This window comes from Emydura macquarii, unplaced genomic scaffold (genome assembly GCF_026122565.2).
Source record: "Emydura macquarii macquarii isolate MOO-44397 ecotype Brisbane River unplaced genomic scaffold, CSIRO-AGI_Emac_v2 contig_1369, whole genome shotgun sequence".
NCBI classification, from domain to species: Eukaryota; Metazoa; Chordata; order Testudines; family Chelidae; genus Emydura; species Emydura macquarii.
The window spans coordinates 99,226-107,857 of record NW_027131506.1 but is presented as its reverse complement, the minus strand read 5'-3'; the positions used below and the strand labels follow the sequence as shown (position 1 = coordinate 107,857).

Here is an 8,632-nt window from a genome sequence, read left to right as displayed (position 1 = left end):
TTTTATTTTCGGTATTATTCCCCATCCCACCCCTCCTGTGTCCCAAAGTTTTCCTTAGTTTTTGTCCATGCTGGCACTTTTAACAGGGCTTCACAGAGCTGTAAGTCATGACACAAGGTCCCCGCCCTGAGTTCATACAGTTAAATTAGAACCTTGTAAGCTGTTTGAAGAGTTCAAGCTTTTCCTTTCAATTGGCATATACGTTGCACTGACTGACATTGAACGTCATCTACCATCATACAGCTTGTTCACCGGCCTTGATTATCTCCCTCTTAGGACACTTCTGGACTGGATTATGGCATAAATAATTTGTTGCCATATGCAAATGCTGCCACCTCACTGCTCTCACCCCTTTCTAGATTGTTATTATTATTGCTGTTTGTTACCTAATGCCTAACGACTCTCGCTGGGAATCTCTCTCCGCACAGGAATCTGAGTATTTCACATCCTGATCGGCACTTCGACCCTCTCATGGTGGCTTTCAACCTCACCCCCTCTGGCCCCTCAACGTTCATCCTAAATGGCATCCCGGGGCTGGAAGCTTCCCACATCTGGATTTCCATCCCTTTCTCTGTCTTCTACATCATCAGCCTGTTGGGAAATTTCACAGTTCTGTTTGTTGTCAGCAAAGAGCAGACCCTGCACAAGCCCATGTTCCTGCTGCTCTCCATTCTGGCGATCACAGACATTGGCATGTCTTCCTGTGTTGTTCCGAAGGCACTGTGCATATTTTGGTTCCATTTCAAAGACATCACTGTGGATGGCTGCCTCACCCAGATGTTCTTCCTTCACGCGGTTGCTGGTATGCAAACAGCCGTCCTCGTGATAATGGCCTTTGATCGCTACGTCGCAATATGTGACCCTCTGAGATATAGCACCATCCTCACCAACGCACTAATTGCTAAGCTAGGTCTAGTGGGTTTGATACGAGCTTTTTTCGTGGTTCTGCCACAGCCCCTGCTACTGCGGAGGCTGCCATTCTGTGCCAACCGTGTTATCCCCCACACGTACTGCGAGCACATCGCTGTGGTGAAGATGTTCTGTGGGGACACCACTGTCAGCCAGATGTATAGCTTGGTGATATCATTAATGACTATAGGACTAGACCTGACACTTATTGCCCTGTCCTACGGGCTGATCATCAGGGCCGTCCTCAGGATCTCCTCCAAAAAAGCCCATCAGAAAGCCCTCAACACCTGCACAGCCCACATCTGTGTGATGTTGATATCTTATACTCCCTTCCTCTTCTCTGCCCTGACACACAGGTTTGGTAAGGGCATCGCTGCTGATGTTCACATCCTCTTGGCCAACCTCTATGTTGTAGTTCCCCCCATGCTCAACCCTATCATTTATGGGGTCAAAACCAAAGAGCTTCGTGATAAAGTGGTAAAATACACGTGCAGAATGTGATCGCCTGGGACCACTCACTTTAAATCTCCATGACAGGAGGGGGAAAGGATGTCTCCTCGTTAATCAAGTATGCTTTGTCCCAGTTTGGCTGAGTTCAGCCTTGTGGCAGTTCTCTCCATTGCTGAGTTCCAACCCTACACCACACATCCTGTCACTCAGCTTTTCTGTGACTTTCACACCACCAGCCCTGATAATTTCTCATATACTCTCAGACCTATTTTCCATCACTATGGTTGTTGATTCTCACCATTCCTCATTCTCCTCCATTTTTTATTCTTTTGCCCCTCTCTGCTATCACAAGGTACCCAACTCTGCCCTCCACCAGGCTCCAAAATCCCTACCAGTCCTGAGTCTCCCCAAATCGGTCTCTCTGAATTCTTAACTAGTAATAACCTGGAGTTTTCCCCACTGGTATGTCCTCTCCGAAGATATAAAAACTACCCTTAATTATCAGTTCTTTTTGGGACACACATTGCACAGAGACTGGGGTCAAAATAAACAAAAAGTCTATTTAATAGAAAAATCACAGGTGCAAAGTTGAAGGATGGATGAATCCCATGCACTGCTACAGATTGGGGACTGACTAGCTAGGCAGCAGTCCGGCAGAATAGAACCTGGGGGTTACAATGGACAAGAAGCTGGATATGAGTCAGCAGTGTGCCCTTATTGCCAGGAAGGCTAATGCCATATTGGGTTGCATTAATAGGAGCATTGCCAGCAGATCAAGAGAAGTGATTATTCCTCACTATTCGGCATTGGTGAGTCCACATTTGGAGTATCATGTCCTGATTTGGGTGTCCCATTACATGAAGAATGTGGACAAATTGGAGAGAGTCCAGCGGAGGGGAACAAAAATGATTTGGGAGCTGGAACAAATGACTTATGAGCAGAGGCTGAGGGAACTGGGCTTGTTTAGTCTGCTGAAGAGAAGAATGAGGGGGGTTTTGATAGCAGCCTAAAATTACCTGAAGGAGGATTCCAGGGAAGATGGAGATAGGCTGTCCTCAGTGGTGGCAGATGACAGAACAAGGAACAATGGTCTCAAGCTGCAGTGCGGGAGGTTTAGGGTAGTTACTAGGCAAACGTTTTTCACTAACAGGATGGTGAAGCACTGGAATGCGTTGCCGAGGGAGGTGGTGGAACCTCTGTCCTTAGAAGTTTTTAAGGCCCGGCTTCAAAAAGCCCTGGCTAGTATGATTTAATTGGGATTGGTCCTGCTTTGAGCAAAGGGTTGGACTAAACGTCCCCTGAAGACCCTGCCAACCCTTATCTTCTAGAATTCTAGGATTCTATGACATAATGAGGAAAAGCAAACATAGATGAGTTACACAGAAAATAAAGAAAGACTCAGCCTCAGGCTTCCACATCTCTACTAGTCAATTTGCTTTATCTAGTATGAGTTACCTGTATTTTCTGAAGAATTTTGGCAAATGGTCTAGGGGTTTTTCCACCTTCCTCTGTAGCATGGGGCATGTCTCACTTGCTAGTGGATTCTCTGTACCTTAAAGTCATTAAACCATGATTTTAGAGAACTTTAATAACTCAGGAATAGGTCAGGGTCTGATACAGAAATGGATGGGGGAGGTTCTGTGGACTGCATTGTTCATAATGTCAGACTAGATGATCATATTGGTCCCATCTGACCTTAGAGTCTCTGAGCCTATGTGTTTTCCTCGTGCCCTCTGTCATCCAGGGGATTCAGTGGGTTCACACAGTGAGGCGAGTGCAAGACGGTCCCAGGAGTGGGGGAATTGGGGTGACACAGCAATATACCACTCCAGATTGCAGATGGGAACGTCACAGCTGGCCTCAGGATGGGTTGGGTGGAGTGGGAGACATGACCCCAACAGGGGTCCAATGCTCGGGAGAAGAAGCCACTGACAATACTGCAGCTTTCTGACTCTAGGTAGCTTTCCATCGGTCCCTGTTTGAGCAGGGTTACTGATTGACAAACTTCATGAGCCTCTCCGCAGTGCGGCATGACACTGTGTGGTTAGACACAGCTGGCAGTCTAGCTGTCATGCTGCTTTCTCTCCTATTGTCACCACACACATATCCTTTGTCAAACCTGCTAAGCCACACAACGTAGGTGAGAACTGCTATTTCCAGCTGCAATGTGCAAAGCCACACGGTAAGAAACCTCAATAGCCTTCATGTTAACATGCTGTACACTTCAACATGTTTTTGTCCTGTTAACTCCTTGAGTTTCCTCTCAATAAACTCTCTGGATTTCGATATGAAGGTGGGGTGTCTGGTTTTGAGAGGCTGGCGAAGCCTGCAGGGCTGCATACTGTCATTTGCCAGGACTTGGCTGCATCAGCACCTTGAGACCTCGGTGCATCCATGTAAAGTTCAGTTTGAAATAAGCTGGGGCTGGCTGGGCCCAGAGCAGTTCCTTCCCCTGGCTGCCCAGTGTGAGGTTTGTACACCCCATCGCACACCTTCACGTAGCTCCTCAAAATGGCACTTTGCCTTCCTCAAGCGCTTTTCTTCTTCTTCAACCTTGATTTGTCTGTCCCGTTTTCCTGGTAATTTACTTGGTGAACGTTTGGCTTCTTTGAATGCAGTTTGAAACATGGCTACAAGTTAGTGGTGTTAGGAATCAAGAGTGCTGCTTTGCTGAGGTCTGTGTCTTTGGACTGTAGCAGTTTTGAAACAGTATTTACCACTTCCAGCATCTTTCTTTGGTGCATAATGAGAAAAACCAAACTAAAATTTTCCATTCTTTTCTTTAATGCTGAAGGCTGCTGTCCTTCAACACCATTTTTGCTCAGCAAAATTATTTCTGTGTGTGCCTTAATTATGTCTAAACACCGACATCTGAGGGGAATGAGCGATTCATGCTGGTTGTTGATAAATTGTATAGTCAGTTGCTGGACCATGCTTTCATTTGTTATGAAATATGTTCAAGGGCCAAATTAACAACGTCAGTCAGGTTCACTGCTAAAATCCAACAATTGTGGGGAAATGGCTTTATACGATACAGGTCTCCAGGAAGCTGTCTCAGACAGTGATGCTACATTTGCCTTATGCAGAATGTGTACTCCCCAAAGTGACACATTTCTGCTTTTATCATTGATGTGATGGTTTCACAAGTTACACGGCACTAAAATCCAACCCATTAGTCTGTCTCAGTTCCCTAATGGAAGTGTGGGGATCATCCAGCTGTTGTGAGATTCTGCATTTCCCCGCTGGAATCAGAGAGTAAAAGGATCTGAGTCCTCACTTCAGCTCCCTTTACCTTGAGGCCTGCCTGGCCTTGATGGCTCCCTTTCCACTCAGGGGTGGCAGAGTCCCCGGAACCTCAACAAGGGGAACTCAGGATTCCTGGGACGATTAAATCTCCCAGTAAAATCAAATAGTTTGTTAAACTGCAATGTGTCAGGGTCAGACCGGATGGCTATCGGAGAGTGCTACTATTTCAATTCCGGGAAGTGGGCGAGCTTGTGCTAAAGGCACTGCTAAAGGCCCCTACCCAAGCCTAAGGGGAGGAGTCACTGGGCCTGGGACACAACTGAATACGGGGGACAAAAAATGAGAAAAGCAAGATTGGACATAGGGTTCAAAGGGTCAAATGGAGGGAACCAGAAAGGGACACCGAGCAGAGAACTCTGGACAGTGCCTACTGCTCCCAGAAGATGTCTAAGGGGCAAGTAGACACTGTCCAGAGGAAATCTGTCAGATGTGTGAACGGACGGAAACAGGCTCCAGAGTTGCAGAGCGCCCCCTCAGCCAACCTCCTCTCCCTGGTGTTGTAGATGCCCACATTGGCCAGCGCTAGCAGGAGGTTGATGAGGAGGTCCCGTGACTTTGTGAGGCCACATATGCGGTGTCCGTATAAGAACAGGTGAGGGGAAAAGTGCAGCCAGAACCTCAGCAGGGGGTTCTGGAGGAAGCAGAACAGGGGCTGCAGCCTGGCAAATTCAAGGTAGACGTGTGCCAGGGTCTCCCTCACGCCGCAGAAGGGGCAGGTGTCAGAGCGAGGGGTGAACTATGCCAAGTACATGCCCATGCTCATGGCTCCATGAAAGAGCTGCCAACTGATGTCTCTGGTGGGCCGTGGGGTCAGGGTGGAATAGAAACTGGCCCACCGGGGGTCTTCACCCTCCGCAGGTGGTATCACGTCCCAGATTTTGGTATCAGGGTGGGACATGAGGGCGAGGAAATGAAGGGTGAGGAGCACCAGCATGTACAGATGTTCCCTGTGCATCATTCAAAAATGGACTGGATGCAAGTCTAGTAAATAGCTTTGTATGTGGGGAGAGGGTGGCTGGGGGACAAGCAGGGCTGGGGCCTGGTGAAAAGCTTCAGAGGGCTAGCACAGATGGGGAGCGGGGAGCGCCCTGTCACAGGACCGGCTCAAGGTAATCCCATACAGTGGGAGGCAAGGCTGTCCACACCTCCTGATGTACATGCCAGGGGATTTGAAGGGTGAGGAGCACCATGCACCGAGCTAGCGCCTGGGGATCCACGCAGTCCCCCCCAGTCATAGACCAGGATGTCTCTAATCCTGGTGACACCTACGAGGACCATCTCCCGTCACACCAAGTAGGACTGTGCCACATGCACACGGAGTTGGGGATTGTGTTGCAGAGGCTCGAGGAGGTCCTGGTAGAAGACCGGCAGCTCAGAGATCGGCAGTCTCAGAAGACCTCTCAGATGGAGATAAAGGAGCTGCCAGTTGTATTGGAGCCCTCGGAGGCGGTGGAGGAAGGCGTGCACCAAGTGGCTCCACGCCAGACTCCCTGCACTATAAAGGAGTCTCTGCAGGGCCTGGAGGTGGAAGGTGTGGTCCAGGCTGTTGGGGCAGCACAGGCTCCACCCTCCTTCCTCCAGGGGGAGATTCAAGATCCCTGAAGAGACCCAGTGCAGTCCTAGCCAAAAGAAATCCAGAATTGTCTTCTGGAGGTGGGCCAGGAACCTCGAGGGTGTGACCAGGGTGTTGAGCTGGTGACAGAGCATAGACAGGACTAGCTGGTTGAGCACCAGTGCCCTCCCCCGAAGGGAGAGGCACCCGAGCAGTCCTGTCCATCTCTGCAGCCACTCAGACACCCTGGTCTCTAAATCGTGCCAGTTCTCTGCTGTTCTCTGGGGAGTGATGGGTGGCGGAGAGGAAAATGCCCAGACAGAGCAGTGGATCCCCGCTCCACTGGATGGATTGAAGCACGGGTGGGAGGGAGCTCGTCTGCGACCTGGCCCCTACCATCAGGCCAGAGCTATTGATGCAGTTGACCCGGGCGCAGGAGGCCGCCAAGTAGATAGCCAGGCAGGCCACAAATTCCACCAGGCCCCCAGGTCATTGACCACAAGAAGTACGTCTCTGGTATGCACAGACAGGACCAGCCTGAGCTCTGGCTCTCGGAGCATCAACCCCGTCAACCTCAAGGAGACCGTCAAGGAGTCGGAGGAAGGCCTCAATGGTCAGTGTGTACAGCTGGCCTGACAGCGGACAGCCTTGACGCACTCCTCGCCCAAAGCTGACCAGTTCGTTCAGGGTCTAGTTGAGCCTGACCAGACACTCTGCAGAGGTGTATAGCACCTGGAGAAAGCCCAAGAACTGGGGCCTGAAACCAAATGTGTGTGCAGTGCCCAGGAGATACCCGTGGTCCATTGTGTTGTGGAAGCACAAAAACAAGGCCTGGTAGGCCTTACACTGAAATGGATGATGGAAATGTAAGTTAGCATGACTATAGATGGAAAAAACCCACTGAAAACTGTTTATTGCACTTTAAGCTGTTTTCTAAACTATCTGCTCTTGTAATCACTCCTAGCTATTCTTGTAACAGACAAGGGGGTAGCCGTTAGACTTGTGTAATAGATAAGGAAGTAGCCTTGAGACTTGTTTTGTAATGGAAAACTCCACTATGCGATCAGTATGTGAAGAGCTATTCTATATAAGCCATAGGCATTAAAACCTGTACGGAGACTCCTGACAGCAGCACAGAAACCCTGTGCTCCCCTATGGCCATAGCTCTCTGTGTGTCTGTCAGAATAAAGCTCTGCTCAATCTGACCCTAAATGAGAAGCTGTGTGATTTTTTCCACAATGGTGTTGAAAGTATTCTCCTGGTCCAGGGCCAGGAGGGAGAATGACAGACCATCCCTGCACCTGAGCTCCACGGGATCCCAAAGCAAATAGAGGTTGTCGAAGATGGTACGGCCAGGCAAGGTGTAGGTCTGGTCAGGATGGACCACGTCCTTCAGCATGGACCATAAACTCAGCGAGTTGGCCTTGGCTATAATTTTATATTCTGTGCTGAGGAGCGAGATGGGACACCAGTTAAAAACTGCCCCTCCAGAAAAAGGGTGTGGCTGGAGTTCTGGGAGTGAGGGGAGCTACCAGAGTGCGTGAGCAGGCAAGACGCTATCAAGAGCCAGGCGGGTTTGGGAGAAGGAGCAGAACGCTGACAGGAGAGAACCTGCAGGTACAAAGACTGGGAGAGGGAAAAAATCCAGCCCAAAGAGGGCAAAGGACCTTTCCCAGACCTGGAGCCCTAAGGGAAGGAACCCTCCCAGAATGGAAAGATTGAACTGGACATTTGGTTTGGACACTACCACGCCCAGTGGGGCTGTGTGCCTCATACGCAACACACAAAGACAACTTACAGGGCCTACTTATCTGGCAACCCCTCCCTGCACTGTGCCCTCTGCCAGGGCCCAGCCTTCCTCTTCCCAGCCGCTCACCACACTTGGCTGTCATGTTACTTATAACACGGCCGGCATCTGCTATCCCAGCTCTGGCCCCACAGCTCCCTGCTGTAGATCAGCCCCACAGCTCCCTGTTGGCACAGCTGGTCTGGGTTGCTCAGGCTCCCTGGCCCTGGCCTCAGTGCTGCTGCTCTGCCTTCTGCACAGCTCTGCCTTCTGGGCTGCTTCTCTGGATCCTCTGGTTCTGTCTGCTGCTGCTCTGCCCCCAGCTCCACTCGCGCTGCTGGTCTCTCCTTAGCTCTGCCCCATACAATTGCCAGATTTCCACTGATTCCATGGCTCAGAGTCCCTTAAAAACTAGCCCTGAAGTAGCCTCAACTGGTCTCTACATCAAATAACAAAGGAAAGCTGTCATGAGATATGCAGATTCTTTTATTTAATCCAAGCTGTGTTAAAAGCCCCAGCAGGAGTTGCTCCACATGAGCGACAAAGCTATGAGCGAACAATCAAATTCAAAAGCAGAACCTCAGTCCTGGGACTTGTGCCCTACCAGAGGGTTGGCAGATGTTTCACAC

General features: G+C 49.9%; 1 pseudogene; it reads left to right on the top strand.

The window, feature by feature from the left end:
• The first annotated feature begins 471 nt into the window (after positions 1-471).
• LOC137155682 (olfactory receptor 52N4-like) lies at positions 472-1,379 on the top strand (annotated as a pseudogene).
• Positions 1,380-8,632: the final 7,253 nt, after the last annotated feature.